This window comes from Mus musculus, chromosome 5 (genome assembly GCF_000001635.26).
Source record: "Mus musculus strain C57BL/6J chromosome 5, GRCm38.p6 C57BL/6J".
NCBI lineage: Eukaryota > Metazoa > Chordata > Mammalia > Rodentia > Muridae > Mus > Mus musculus.
In genome coordinates, this window is record NC_000071.6 from 81,059,829 (window position 1) to 81,076,103 (window position 16,275).

The 16,275-nt window shown below is 38.2% G+C and overlaps 1 protein-coding gene across 39 annotated transcripts in view; it reads left to right on the forward strand.

The window, feature by feature from the left end:
* Adgrl3 (adhesion G protein-coupled receptor L3) overlaps positions 1 to 16,275 on the forward strand; it is an 808,741-nt gene that overhangs the window by 40,744 nt on the left and 751,722 nt on the right. For 31 of the 39 annotated variants that reach the window (XM_011249474.3, XM_017320921.2, XM_030254561.1 and 28 more), the window contains exon 2: positions 7,863 to 7,893. The exons of the other annotated variants lie outside the window; for them this stretch is intronic. The gene's annotated coding sequence lies outside the window, so the exon portion shown is untranslated. The remainder of the gene's footprint in view (positions 1 to 7,862; positions 7,894 to 16,275) is intronic. 39 annotated transcript variants of the gene reach the window in all.

Below are 16,275 nucleotides of genomic sequence, written 5' to 3' on the forward strand. Positions count from 1 at the left end.
ACATTCTGGTCTTTACTTTAAATGGTCTGCTATTAGTAAAGATTATTTAAAATAGAACTATCAGCTTAAAGAAGCAAAATGTAAAGTAAAAACAGCTGGAAAATAATTAATACAACTGAGCTTTTCTGCAGTTATAAGTATGCTGGAAATAGCTCACCGAGTTGCATTATCTATTTGAAAACTCTGCAATCTCTATTTTTAAATTCTGGTCAGTAATCATATCTCTAGTGCGTCAAATGTTAAACCAGCCCTCTTCAGGAGCCAGATGGTGTTGTGATTTTTGTGTATAAATCTCACATGTCATCAAATGGTCACAGCCCAGTGCTGGACCACAGGAAAAACAACAACAACAACAACAACAATAATAACAACACTCTTTTCTGAATAACTTTTGTGACAGTGGCAGTGGCCATCTGAGGGAAGAGCCATTCACTGGAGACCTCCACTTCTCCCATACAGCTGATTGATTTTGAATTTTTCAAACTGATTAATGTTTTCATTTGAATGGTAATGCTGACTCTGCAGAAGATGTGATCTTTTAATTAGCAGATGCTGAGATTAGCATTAGGGTTGAGCGGTAATTAGCGTTTGTTCTTAGAGTACAGGAGCACAAAGCAAGTATTACAGCAAGCCCAGCTCCCATGCCTCCTTGACAGGGTTTCAATATAATCTATATTTATTGGTAGAGTTTCATTTTCAGGGTTTCCCTAAATGCCTAATATCAGAATTAAATATTTTTTGGTGAAAGTATATTTTTAAACCCTGTGTGTAAGAGATAGAGCAAGCAAATGAATATGTCTTGGGAAAATTTAAAGCCTCTACACAGGTTGCTTCTATTAGTAAATATCATTCTATTTTCATAGATATTTTAAGGATCAACCTAAAACAGCTAGCTCCAGCTAGATACAGTAAGGAAAGAGTTAAGAGTTGGAGGTTGGTTTCAAGCGAACCTTGATGCCAATCTTCAAAATGCAATATTCTAGGGGAAATTACCTAACAGCTGAGTTTCAGTACCCTCATCTTCAAAATGAAGCTGGAACAGAATTATTGTTAAGAACAAAACCAATATTTAGCCAAAAGCATGCTATCCGTGTTAATAATGAATAGTGGCCATTGGTACAAGTACTACATACAATCATAAGGACTCAATGGCCTACAAAAGTGTAATATGTTTATTTCTCAAACAAAATGATTGTTGAACACCTACCAGTTACAGAATACCCTTATTCTGAATGGGGCACATTTTGTACTCTCTTGAATATATAATGTGCACACCAGCTTCCTCTGCAGGAAGACATTAGTTCCACTTCTTGGTAGAAAGTCTCTCTTTAAGAAATCCTGTGGAGTGTCTGGGTCTCCTCTTTGAAACTGCTCCTGGGAAGTATCTGCTATCGGATTTTCTTTGTATTCAGTGTTTTATGCAACAATTGGTCCGGGGAGCAAAGTTAAGTAGGAATGATGAAATATTCATGCAGACCCAAGACATTTGGTCCACATATGTAATGCAAGGTGTATTTTTAGGGCTCTGAGAGTAGACAGAGGGGTGCTTCATAGATGCTAAACATGTGGTTTACTGCTTAATGCAGATCAAACTACAACTTATGAAGCTTTAGCCATTATTATTTAAAGACTAAATTATTGCTGATCCCTAGAGCCCAGAGACATGAATCTACACATAGCTCCCCCCACCCTACTCCATTGAAGGCTATTAAAATAGCCCTAAAGTAAATGCATTTGCATTTGTTACTATGGATGCTGCTCTCCCAGGAGACAACAAACAGAACATTTAAAACTCTTGAGTGAGCAGGGTGATTGACTGTCTAAATCTCCATCTCCCTTGCTTGCTGCCTGCCCACTTACATACAAACAGAGAAAGAGTAATAAAATATGCCAAAGTAGATTGCCAGGGAAGAGAAGGAAAAACAAGAAAACCACAAGAAGTACATTTTTTTTTCTTAAAATTGTATAAGTGCTATTTGAATGCAAGGACTTTTTAGCATCAAAGAAAAATAGAATTTCTCCCCCCCCCCCCAGTGTATCACTTCACTCTTAAAACAGTTAAACAAAACTACTCTGAAATGGAAGTGTTATTACTTAGGACTTAGAAAAGAGGAAAGTAGGTTCTGGAGGCAGAACTGGCTGCTTAGTTTACAAGCACCAGTCAGCAAATCTGTTTGCTTTCGTGCATCCGTGCATCCTAGGACACCACGTCAGTTTGCAGACCTAGGTAGTTAGGGTTGTTTTAGTCCATTTGTGTTACTATGGCCAAAATACTTGAGAATGACTCATTTATAAGGAATAGAAATTCCCCTTTCACGGTTCTGGAAGCTGGGATCATCCAGAGATTATGTGTTAATGAGGGTTTCTCCTTGACTCTACAATGATGAGTTCCAGCTTGTGTCCTGTTGCAGGAAGCAAACAACTTCTGGATAGAAAGGAAAATAAATAAGCAAACATCGTCTGGCTCCTTCTCTTGGAGGATTAATCTTCCATTACACTTCTTCCCACAGTTCTCAGGGGTTCAGCTTTCATATCTTAGCCAACATTAAAGACATCTCCTCAGTATTATTGCACTGGCTTTTAGGCTCTTAGACGGGAATTTAGGAGAGGTGTGTGTGTGTGTGTGTGTGTGTGTGTGTGTGTGTGTGTGTGTAAAGGCATGTTTTCCTAACTGATCTTGCAGGACTTGTGTGCATGTTGGTGGGTTTGCTTATCCTTTGATGATGCTGGAAGGATAAAACAGAGTCTCATTCAGAGCCAGCAAGCACTCTGCTACTGAGCCACACTTGCAACCCTCCCCAAGCCTAATGGATAATCTCACCTACATGTCAATGTAAAGTTTCCTGGAACATATAAAACTGAAGGACAGATGGTCAATGTTACTTTATTCTTATCCTACTAATGTTGAAATGAGATCTACTTGCATTGGTTTCTTTTTCATATTAATGAATTATATGTTTCAAAGCAGAAATTAAGGAAGTTTAATTGATATCTAGACCTATGTGCATATGTTTCTGTAGGCTCGGTCAGTCTATCATCTCCCCCCCTCCCTCCCTCCCTCCCTCCCTCCCTTCTATCCCTCCCTCCCTCCGTCCCTCTCTTCCTCCCTCCCTCCCTCCCTCCCTTTCTTCCTTCCTTCCTTCCTTCCTTCCTTCCTTCCTTCCTTCCTTCCTTCCTTCCTTCCTTTCCTCTCTCCCTCCTTACCATTGTTCCTGATATTTTGACCATGTTCCAGTAATTGGCCTCACACCCATGAGGACTTAATCAGTACAAAATTGACTTTATGGGTTGCTTGAGAAGAAGAAAAAAAGGAGGACAAATAGCTGAAAGGGGCTGGAGAGATTGGAGTGGATCTGGGAAGAATTAAAGGTAGAGTGGGGGCGAATATGATCACAGTATATTGAATGTAATTTTCAAATAATTAAGAAAACTTGAAAAATAAAAAGACAGAGAAGATTGTGGCAGTTTCTATGAACATCTAGGATCGATTTTTTAAAATGAGATAATGTGGTCCAGTAGAGATTCCAGATGATCTTGAGTGATAAGCAAAGCCTTTTAAAAAATATTAAGAAATTTGGACAACATGTAGATTCCTGATTTAGGCATCAATATATTGAACTACATTCATCAATTTCATACTTTATAATTGGCATAGAGTTACCTTTTAAATATAACCTATTTTAGTGTCTGATGTTGGAAAGAACAAGCTTTTAAACTGCTTTCAATATGTATGTCTTACTGAATTTGTAAGTTTAGAAACTCAGAATATTAACACTAAATTGGTAATTTAATCTCACACATGTTTCTCTTAAATCTGAATCTTCTGATGTTTTAGTAAAACTATTTAGAACATCTTGTGAAGATTCTAGTGAGTGCCAAAACACAATGAGATGGTCCAGGAATTCTTAGAGCTTGGTTGTTATATTACTTTCCATACTGATGTATTGTTTGGTAAAAATAAACTACATGTAGTACAGTATATCTTGGAAATCACCACATTGTTTTGGTATTTGCCATGTTTGTTGTTGTTGTTGTTCAGTATTACTGCTCTTTTAGTTCCTTTCGTTCTATTATTCTTCAAGTACAATTCCAAATGGTCCAAGCACTGGCTTCTGTCTGTCTGTCTTTGTGCTTATTCTCACACTACCTCACACTTGGCAAAATCTAGTGGAGGCCAGCCAGTGTTCCTTTCCTTGTGATCCATTATACTCAGAATCTACACAAACTCTTGTCTTTACCCTTCTTCACCCCCCAGATGCCATGCTCTTACCCCACCCTGCTTCCAGGGTTGCACTTATTCTTTATTTTATTTGCTTGATTATGTGTTTAATATTTGACTCCCCATGCCTATTGTAAGCCCAGTGTGGGATGATTGTATCTATTGTGTAGCCCTGTTGAATATCCATTGTCCACCAAGGGCTAAGCATCTAGTTGTTGTTCAGTAAGTATGTGTTAAATGAGGTGAACAGATGTCTTTCAGACTGATTAAGTTGTGCTCCAGTGTTTTTGAAACACACAAGTGTTAATTGCCATACAGAAGGATGTACGTTGCGTGAGAGTTTCCATATTCTTCTTTTTCTTCTTCTTCATCTTTTTTTTTTGAAGGAGTATGTCTTTATTTCATCTTTTTAAAAAATTGGATATTTTCTTTGTTTACATTTCAAGTGTTAGCCCCTTTCCCAGCTTCCCCTCTGCAAACTCCTATCCTATCCCCCCTTATCCTGTTAATATGAGGGTGCTCCCCCACCCACCCAACCATTCCCGCTTCACTGCCCTAGCATTCCTCTACACTGGGGCATCAAGCCTTCACAGGACCAAGGGTCTCCCCTCTCATTGATGCCAGTTAATGCCCCTTTAGCTCTTTCAGTCTTTCCTCTAACTCCCTCATTGGGGGTCTCTGTACTCAGTCTGATGGTTGTTTTTGAGCATTTGCATCTGTATTGGTTAGGATCTTGCAGAGCCTCTTAGGAGACAGCTGTATCAGGCTCCTGTCAGAAAGTACTTCTTGACATCAGCAGCAGTGTCTGGAAGTTAAACTCCTGAGAACCAAATAACCCTATCAAAAAATGGGAACAGAGCTAAACAGAGAATTTTCAACTGCAGAAATTCGAATGGCTGAGACGCACCTAAAGAAATGTCCAACATCCTTAGTCATCAGGATTCAAATCAAAACAATCCTGAGATTCAGTCTCATACCACACCAGTTTCCTGTAGCCCTGGCTGCCCTGGAATTCACTTTGTAGACCAGGCTGGCCTCGAATTCAGAAATCCGCCTACCTCTGCCTCCCGAGTGCTGGGATTAAATGTGTGCACCACCACACCCAGCTATTTCACCATTCTTATATTCTGATTTATATTTAAAACAAAAGGACACACTTGATATTCTAAACAGTGACTAATGACCTTTCCAGAAGCTTGGCCTCAAGAATAACATCTGAAACGTCCTCTAAACCAAGGTCTGGTTAAGTCACCAAGGAATATTCCAGTGAAACAATTGTATAAATTTTCATGAACATTAGTCTAGCAGTGCAGACAACAACCCAGAAACTCCCAGCATACAAGTAATATGCTTCACTTTCTGAAGGCTATTGGCAAACAGTTTTCCCCTGAACTGCTTAGAAATGGGCAGTTATTTCTTGAGTCAATAAAATATATAGGAGGTTTCATTTTTACACACTGCCATACTCTTAGTGATGTATTAATATATTCTTGAATGTTTAAAATATTTAGTTTTATATTAAAGTAGATATCAATTTTCTGATGCAATTTGAGAAAAAATTATGATTGAGGTATTGGAGAATGTATCTATGTAAGACACTTTCCACAGGTGTATTAGCCAATGCATAGCCCTGGGTTTATGGGCTTTGTTTTGAAGATTGGTTGGAAAAAGGAAAAGTGGGATGAGAAGTTTACAAATAGCATTAGAAACACTGGGGCGTGGGTGGGGGGTGGGACACAGTTTCAACAAGGTCATCCATTGAATAGTCACTAGAAAAGGTGATACTAAGAAGACATCTATAGATGAGCAACATTTCTGTGGGTGAATTGGTAACACCCCTGTGTCCCTACTGTGTATTGGACTAAGCATTTGACTTTCAAACCAAATGGGAAATAAATAAAATTACCAGTTGTTGATTAAACCAATTGATCTGTTACTAGTATACCACAGCCCTAAAACCAGTCTCGACCTGAAGTCAAGTGGCTGTCTGTAGGCTTCTCTTTCAAGAGCTAAATGTATCCAGGCCAAAGCAAGAATATATCCAAGTCATGTATGAATGGATATTTTATCCCATTTTTTTCTGAAGTGAAGAATATTGACATCAATGACTGACTTTCAAGGTCTGTCCACAAAGTTATCTCTCCTCTCGCAGGCATTGCTAAGGAATGAATGAAGAAAAGATTGCCTAGAGTTACACTTCTCTTGGGAGAAGTTTGTGGAAGAGAGAAAGATGGAGCCCCCTTAGTGGTATCTATGAGTACAAATGGTGTATATTTTAAACGAAATGTGATTTTTATAGTTAAGTTAGAAATTTGTATTTCTAAAACTTGCATTTCATTAAATCCCTTATTTTATTTTGAAAGCAAACTATTCAAGAATCCAGTTTTGGTCCTCTTCCTTCATAAACATTTATGCCCGTGGGAATTTTGACAAGTAATATTAAAAGGCTACTTTGTCTGATTTTTGAATGGACCTCAAGGTTGATTTTAATACTGTCACTATAAAATCATTTAAAGGATATTGTTTCCCTTAGCAATCTAATAAAACTAACCACATTATTAGGACTGATTTTATTCAGCTTAACTTTACTACTGTAATACTGCAGTGAATTACTGCCCTGGGTTTTATTAACTTTTTCTTCTACAGTAAGCTAAATTTGTGTTGCATTTTAAACATATTCATTAATTGACAAACTGCAAAGACTTGGATCACTCATTACCATCAGATCTACTTAACTCTCCCAGGCTGTCATTATTGTATAGAATGAATGTTTTCAGGTTATAGAGTTCAGTTTGAGACCTTTATCTGTGAAAGTTTAATGGCTGTCTCCAGTAACAGTGATTTATGTAGTAGTAAATATGATTACAGGGGAGGGATTATTTTCTATTGATCTAACAGTAGAGTAGTGCGGATTAAGCTTGTATATCAGATCATCTGCTCGCTGCACATATTTTGTTTCTAAAGATGTTTTGTTGATATTAATACTCATTGGATAGAATCTCAGTAAATGTCATTTGAACAAAATTATGGGTAGGATGCAGATTTTTTTTCTTTTTCTACAGAGTCTGCATTACTATAAACCAATAAGTATAGAATGCACATGCTTATTTCTCTTTCTACACAGAAATATACATGTATAAATATATGAATTCTATGAGTCTTATGTGAGTTTGAACTTCTGGTAAAGAGAAACAATTAAATTAACATCTAATAAGATTGTTGTGCAATGGAAGAATGTATGTGTAAAATACAACCAATTTTTGCTGTAACAAAGTGAGTGTTCCTGGAGTTGGGTAACTGGAGACATACAGATCAAATCCCCTCCCCCATTACAACAGAGTTTCTTCCGCAGTGGAACTTGCCATTCTGGCATATATAGAATGGGGTCTGAGCAGTAGCCAATAATGGGAGCATAAAACCATCTTTGTAGAGCATTCATGTGTGCCATGGTCACGATGGCTGCTTTGATTTGTGTGCCTCTCTGCTTTCCTGCTCTCATTCACCCCCACTCATGTTTACGTAGTGTGCATTCAACTGGTTTTGTTTGGTTCTGTGAACTAATTTGTTTAGAGATAAGTGAAGAGTTTAAGTAAAAAGAGGTCATTCTTCACATAAACCTCTCCTTTTCCTTACTCTTCTGCAGATGCTGATTTGAAGAACTGCCCTGAAAACTGGTGAGTGGCTTGTGTGCAGCACCCAGTGAGGTGGTGGCATCTTGGGCATTGTCTCTCTGTCTGTCTCTCTGTCTCTGACTCTCTGTCTCTGTCTCTCTATCTCTGCCTCTGTCTCTCTGTCTCTGCCTCTGTCTGTCTCTCTCTCTGTCTCTCTCCGTCTCTCTCTCTGTCTCTCTCTCTCTCTGTCTCTCTCTCTCTGTCTCTCTGTCTCTGTCTCTCTGTCTCTGTCTCTGTCTCTGTCTCTCTCTCTCTCTGCTTCTCAGCCTTTTTTATCTGAAGCAATGTGGTTTTGCTCTTGCTTTTGGTTTCCTTTGACAGACTGTCAAGGGCAGTGGACGAATACTCAGATAGATGCATGGATCCATGCTGTTACACATGTAAGGGGTTTAGCCTCCACTGAACCTTTGAGTGCTACTCAGCAAATCCTTCCTGTCTCCCTGCCTGCTCCCCTGCTCATCCATCATGTCCTTTGTATTTGCGTGTGCCGTCCTTCTCCAGAAAGCCACTTTTAAAAGGTGTCTTTATAGATCAAGTCTATAAAGTCTTTAAAGTTAGGAATGCTACCTCCGTGTACCAGGCTTTATAGTTAGCCTCTTACTTCTGCATTTCTCTCCCTGGCATTGTCCCCAGTGCAGTGAGTGGCTTTCTTTCTGTTGTTTTGGAGTACCATAAGCAGTGTTGTCATTAGGTTAGGTGTTACATGACATTACCAAAGGCCAGGAGCATGCTTCCTGAATGGTTTCTTTGATCATTGCATGGCACGTGGTCGACACTAGTCTATGTTGGCTAAATCGATAAGTGCCTGTGGAAAATGCCATGCACAAAATGCTTCCTGCTAGAGGAGCAAGTGTCCTCATCTTAAACTTTGTCACAATGCCTTCCTGTTTATAATTATCACACTTTATTTTGAACACATCCACAACACAGCAGTAGCATTAAGTAGCAAACAGACGTGAGACCGAGGAAGTACTTCAAATGACAATTTTGCGTCCTTACTTTCTGATAGGGTTGTAAAACACCTTCTAGAACATAGTTTTACGTGTGAAAAGATATTTCAGGTTATAGGATTTCTTAATAGAAGCAAGAAGTTATGGCCACCGTTCATTAGTATCTGTGTGTTCTCATTCATTCATTAGCTTGCTCTGTTGTTCCTTTCCCTTTCTTATCACATCTTTTAATCCTACTGTCTCTTTTGGCCTCTTGAGGATGGATATCTTCTAGATGAAATCTACGGTTCTTTTAGGACCTTATTTTCATCAGCTACTTGCCAGCTGTTGAGACGACAGCTGACTTTTCTAATGTCGTGAAAGGGTGGAGCTCCTGAGCTTGATTCACAGCTGCCAGGAGCTTCTGGTTCTGCTCCCTTGTTGCCTTCAACCCCCGAGTCCCTTATTTGTAAATTAGCCCAGCTGCTCTCTGTTTTTAAAACAGGTGATGGGGAAGAGTTCTTGATAGAACAGTGCATTGTAAATAAGCAGATGAATTATTGGGGGCAGTTTGGTGGTAGCTGATAACTTGAATCAGATGTCAGTAGTGAGTTCCATAGTTGCTCTGTTCCCATGTATTAAGGACCACAACCCACGAAACTGAGGAGCTGTCTGTTGATATGTGAGCAGGTTTACTTGATTTCATTGTACATTTCTATTTACATAGGTATTTCAGTTAGGACTTGACATCATTGACTTTAGTACATCTCATTCTAATGCAGATTTAGTTTTTTTATCCAAAGTAAAAGATAATTAATATTCCCTAACTAGGAATTTTATAGCTATAATTTAACCCATTTTATCATCCACTTTACAGGATAGCAATACTTCTTCCTAAATGGGATTATAGTATATGTTTGTATGACTACTAATGGTTCAAAATAGAAATTAGTTCCTTTAACTATTAATAGAATTATTAATTGTATGACATTGACATTCATTATATGTTTATGGGAAAGATACACTTTATAGTATATAGCCCAACACAAATGGAAACTGCTTACTAGACTAATACATTGACTTCCAAACAAATAATATATACAATAATGTACCAATGTAAGATTCTTTTATACAAGAAAGACCCTTGAACCTGCTTATATATGTTTAAGCAAATTTCTCATGAAAATTTATGGTTCTAATATCAAAGAAACAGCTACTTTTTAATTTCAAAGTTTTTATAGCCATTACTTTGGCACATAATTTTGAGTTCTCAGAACATGTCAGGCACTGAGCTACATCATGAGGGGTCAGGAGTGACCACAGCACATGAAAGATGTTCTGTGGCAGCTCAACGATGCTCCCATAAATAGCTGCCTTGAGTGCTTTCCTAAGTGCGCAACCAGATGCATTTGTGTGATGATATGTGTTACATAGATTCTATAAATATGTTTCATTCTTTTCTCAACTTTTAAAGGGCATTCAGTTTTTTAACAAAGGAATTTTAAAGCTTAGATAAATAAATGACCAGAATTAGTTGTGACAAGAATTAAAAATTACTGAAATGGTGATTCTCACCTATTGTTACAATTTGAAGTTATTGATTTTTTTTCTTAGACTTATATTGGAGCACGCATCTTTTTCAGGATGTTCTTAAACCATTGTACAGTCTTCCAAGTAAATCATAGAATTAATTTGTGTATCATTTTATATACTCAGTGCTATATATATATATATATATATATATATATATATATATATAAAATCTCCAAATACATTCTTTTTTTGTTTTTGTTTTTGTTTTTGTTTTTGTTCTTTTGTTTTTCGAGACAGGGTTTCTCTGTATAGCCCGGCTGTCCTGGAACTCACTTTGTAGACCAGGCTGGCCTCGAACTCAGAAATTAGCCTGCCTCTGTCTCCCGAGTGCTGAGATTAAAGGTGTGTGCCACCACGCCCGGCCTCCAAATACATTCTTGTAACACCAATATAACTAAGGTTTACAAGTAATCACTATTTGTTTTCTTAGGCAATACAAATGATTCTAAAAGTCTGAATGAACACTAATATCCGTCAAGTCAGGAATGACAGCAGGACATTATATTACAATATTCATTGAATTTAGGTTTTATGTCTCCATATAGCTGGGAAACTCCAGAGTTCTTGAAAGGCGAATGGTCCCCTACTCTCTGACCCTACTGGAATTTCTCGTGGAGTCTTTTGTCTTTAAAGGTACATTGGAGTTTCTCTCCATAGTGACCTCGTTTCTCTCTTTACACTATTTAAACAAACTCATTGAGCTTGTTATGAGAACTGGAATGTCCTTATTTATTTTTACTTTATATATTCGAGGTGGCTGTAAGACAGGTTGGCAGGTAAAAGTGCTTTCAGCCAAGCCTCATGACTTGAGTTCAATCCCTTGGAACCACAATCTGGAAGAGAGCCAACTGCTGTCAGTCATCCCCTGACCACTACTGGACTCTATGACACATCTCTGCACACACACATAGCACACACAAATAAATAGTAAATAAAGGTAATTTTGAAATCAAAATAAAATATATAAGAAACACCAGCTTCCACCCTGCAACTGTTCCTTTAATCAGAGAGTCAGTAAGAAAGGAACTGACCTTAAAAATCTTTAAGTTTTAAGGGAGTGTAAAACTGTTATATACAAAACAGCCTGGATTGTGCTTTGGGGAAGTTTGAGCTATGGGCAGACTTCAGCATGGACACTGCAGTCCCTTGGTCCAAAAACCCTTGAATGGTTTGGTGTGTGAGTTCTCCTGTGTTTGCAGTGTAGCATGGCTCACTGAGCTGGATCATTCTTATTTGCCTGTCTCTGTGTCTTAGCATTTAGAGCAAGTGCTGTTGCAGAGTAAATTTTTTTGTTGTTGTTGTTGCTCTTATAGATTTTCAGATTACCTTCTAAAGCAGACTCATGGCGAGCTGTTGAAATGCTTCATTTCAGAGAGTCGCATGTGACCGGGCATGCCTTAAATTGAAACGTTAAATTAAATTACTGCTTATGTAACATTTCTTTCCAGCCCTGAATCTAATGTCTGTTACTTCCTAAGAAGCCATCAGTGATTTTATTTCTATTGCCTTAGTCCATTTAGGGTTTCTTGAAGGTGGTTTAAGAAATAAATTTCACTACTGTTTTGTAATCAGTTTGACTTTAACAGAAAATGTTGAGTTAATATGAAACAATCAATTGTCTTTTGGCATCATTTGATAATTTACTGAATCTTGACCTGGCCTGATTTGTTTGTGGGCCCACCATGCAAGGTACTTATAATCTCTCGTAGCTACACTATCAAGTCAAAATCTTAAGTACCCTCTTTATTTGGACAACTTAAATTAGCTATTTTGTATTTTTCTAAAAACATTCTTTCTTCTTTGAGACACCAACCTGTATCTCATCTGAACCTACACCTAATCAATTTCAAAGAGAAGCAAAAGAAAGCCTGAGCCTGTTTTGAACATTATTCCTCCTCGAAATGTTCTAAGGGTCGGAATTTATTTCACAGTGTCAGCTAAGCAGGCTTCTGGGCTGAAAGCGAGGGGATGAATAGTGTCTAAATCTACTTTAGAAGAGAGCTTGTTTATCGAGCTCCACCTCATTTTCTTTTATCTGTCACCGTGTAAATAATAGGTAGAATTTCTCGGTTCGCTGTATGGTACGTGCCCAGCATGCAGCTTAGCATCGGCTAACTGTGGCAATTTTCATTCTTCCTCAGCTTTTCTATTTTTTTCCTGAGTTCCCCTGCCCATCTCACCTTGCCTAAATACGATGCAAGCAGCGCTACTCACTCTGAGCAGTTACGTTCTCCATGTGTGTCTTCAAGTTCACACAGTCATCCTGGAAATGAAGGATGTTGCTTTGGGGCTAAGATAGGGTGAAGTTTGTTATTAGGTATAAATTGGATATTTTGATGCTTTGTCTATTTGAGGCAGCAATAAAACAAACAAATTAAAAAAATCCATTCATAAGATTTGACTGTATCTGATGGAATTTACCAAAAAAGCTAAGATATTAAGGAATTAAACATCATGGCAGTGCATTTCTGTCCTTTTGAAAAGGAAGTTCAGTAGTAAGCAGACTGTGGTTCTCTGCTGTCACCATGATCTTTAGAGATTATTATCCCTGCCATCCCCTTTCCCTTTAACATGTTTTCTGTGACTTTACCCATCAGTATCATAGAGTAGCTTCTGGTAGGCTAGCCACCTCCTGTGCATCCCATATGCAGGAAGGAAGCAAAGCCCAGAGCAAACGGGAATGTGTTTTCTGGCTGAATCAGCACCTCCCAGGAAATTCTGTGCAACAGTCAAGATGATTAACCTGAACTTCCAAAGACACACCAAGTAAGAGAATGGAAGGCGTGTTCCTTTAGTTAAGGCTATTGCTCATTAAATACCATGAAGCAAGAGGTGAGATAGCTGGGGCAGGGTGGGGGCAGTGCTATAGTCAGTTGGTTAGTAGCCTCGGTCCTTCCTCGTATACTTGGTGAGTTCCTTGGGGAAAGATTAGCCCAGACTCACAGTCATTGTCATCACTCCTGTGTGTGATGAACACTAATCTGATTTCAGTTTCGTCTCTCAAGTGGACAAAACAAGGTCATCCTCATCATGATTGTATGAGAATTCAGAAAGGTAACCATGGGGTGGCTCCTTTAAACTACTTTGTTTATTATTAGGACATGCAAACTGCAGAAGTCTCCAGGAATTGCAGTTTATTCAGGTGTAACCTCCTCCCCCAGCAGATGATTCAGACAGAAAGCCTGTTTAGAGACACAAAATAACACATTTGGGCATGCACATTAGTTTCTCCTACATGGGCAGTACTTTGTTAATATTGGAGTTCTTCAATGTAACACCAAGAATATACCAATTCTAATATTTGTCACCTAGGTCTTCAAGGACAGTAGTAGCCACATACTCTTGCAAGGGCTTAGTGTTCCTATTTATAAGGTAGGAATATTAACAATGTTTTGTAGGGTATATAGAGAGATAGTATGCATGTAAAGTGTGAATAGTATATCTGGCAGATCGCTATGCATGCCATTCTACCACTAACTGCTGTTACTACTGTAGAAATGACCTTAGGAAAGATCATGTTTTTGCCAGCTGCTTCATAATAGCAAAATTCCAAATCCCATGGGGGGACATAACACACATGTTAGTATATTCTTAAAGCATTTGTGCAGAATTACAACAGGGTGTGTCTATAAAGGAGTTGCCACTCTCCAACGATGGAGGTGGATATGGTCAATAGGCTTGTATGCTTTTGAGTTCTGGGGTCCAGAGTCATCTGGAGGTTCTTTTATTCACATGCTTGTTTCTGGAATCTATTGATGTAAGGGCTGTGACCAAGCTGAGTCAATTAGAGAACAGACATGTGGTCTCTGTGAGTGGTTTGGAGTTCTACCAGCTTAACAGCTGTGCTTGGGAAAGAAAAAGTTCAGAGAGCTGTCATTCCAGGTGACCACAAAAAATATGCATGCTATTTGAGGGTGTCCCTTCAGAAGACTCATAGCATCATGTCTGCCATGTTCTCTTTATTGAAGAATTCAAGGTCTGGCTGATGGAAGCAGAGGAGAACACAAAAGTTAGCATTCACAAGGAGAGTCCTGTGCTGGACATCTTGGAGACATACCAAGGACCTCCTTCTGAATGGGATAAACACTGCTTAATTTGAACCTTTCCCCATAAATTTCTCTGAAAAATATAATATCCTCTATATTGTGTTAATCTGATATAGGCAGGAAGTTCAAGTCCTTATTGAAAAATATAGTAGCGCTGTAGCTTTTAAACTTGTTGATCTTGGAAATGTACAAAGTCAAATCGAGAATTATTGCTATTATTTTTAGCTTGAAAGGTTATTGTAGGTCTCCCGTGGTCAGTTTTATTTTTATTTATGTAAGTTTATTTTCCTAAAGTTTTGATAAAGAATAAGTTGCCTATTTTTAAAGTGTGTATTACAGTACCAGCCATTCAAGTCAGTTTAAATATTCATTAACTTTAAGAAACAGCAAATACTTTTGAAGGTTAAAGGAATGAAAGTTACCATGCTATTCTTGACACTAAGTTACTGACAGTGTGTCACTCCATAGTGACAGTAAACAGGACCTCTCAAGATTTGAAAAACAAAAGGGATTTGATAGATTTTAAAAAGTAGTATAAAAATTAATATATTTTAAATGCTAAATTTATTATATTTAAGTGATTTAAGTTTTTGTATGGCAGCTATTGACTCTTTTTCAGTTCTGTCTAGTGGTAAGGGCTGTAGTTATAATCTATTCAGATGTGAGTGCCCCATTAATTTTTCAAATTGATCCCAGTTATTTATTTGAAGGCTCCAGCATATCATCAGACTCAGTTAATAGCTCACTTGCTCACTCTGTGTCCTGGACGTTTCCAGTTGGGAGTTCAGTTGTCTCAAAATTTGAAGTTAATTACCTTCTTGGATGGAGTCAGTGAGAGTTTTGAATAGTTTGTTTTTTTTTTAAACAACCCTGATGTTATAGTACCATGAGGTTTATTAAAATCTAGTTTAAAACAAAGAACAAACAATTATCTAGATGATACTCTCTTTTGCTCACCAAATCACTAATCTCTCTCCTTCTCACTCTGAAAACACATTGAATTGTTGTTTGTTTGTTTGTTTGTTTGTTTGTTTTCATTAACTACCAGCTGAGTCAAGTGATGTCATCCAGGAGCATCTTGTGGGAGTGAGTAGGTATCTCAAAAGTGAGCTGAATAGCCTGGTAGAAATATGCTTCCATTTTCTGCACTCCAACTCAGAGGGAGGTGGCGACGCCTTGGCTGAAGCACTTCACACCTCCTTTTTCTTTTGCTCCTCACTTCAATAACAACCCCTTCCACTCAAGTTTCTGTGAGCTAGCTTTGTAAATCATTAGAGAATCTCACTGATTTCTCAAGATTTACCAGGGTCCTTTAAACGGGGGGAGGGGGGGTCTACATGTAATTGTTTTTGGATGTTTGCCTAAAGACTCTTGGCAAAAAAAAATTCTTCCTCAGTAATTAAAAATTAACCTGCAAGAGTTTTGCAGATATACACAAAATCATCCTAATGATTGTGACCCATGCACAAGGCTTTATTTTTCTTGTTTCTCGGAGCTGGCTATCCCCAACTACAAAGATTTGGTGTTTATTTGATTCTTACCGTTGTATTTGTTCTATAAATAACGCATTCATTATCTGACTCTCTGACTGTTTCAAACCTCCTGGGTACTTACACAGTCTACTCATTGGGGGTAAGTAACTGGTGTTGTCTCTCCAGTGGTGAACATGATTCTCATTTGCTGGGAAAAAAGACAGGAAAATCTTTGCACCAAAGATTTAATTCCAAGAGGGACTGTTGTCTCATTTCCAAATAGGTCAGGGAATATTTTGCGCTGTAGGTTCCCCGTGGGTATTCATTAAAGCTTCCTGACTGGGT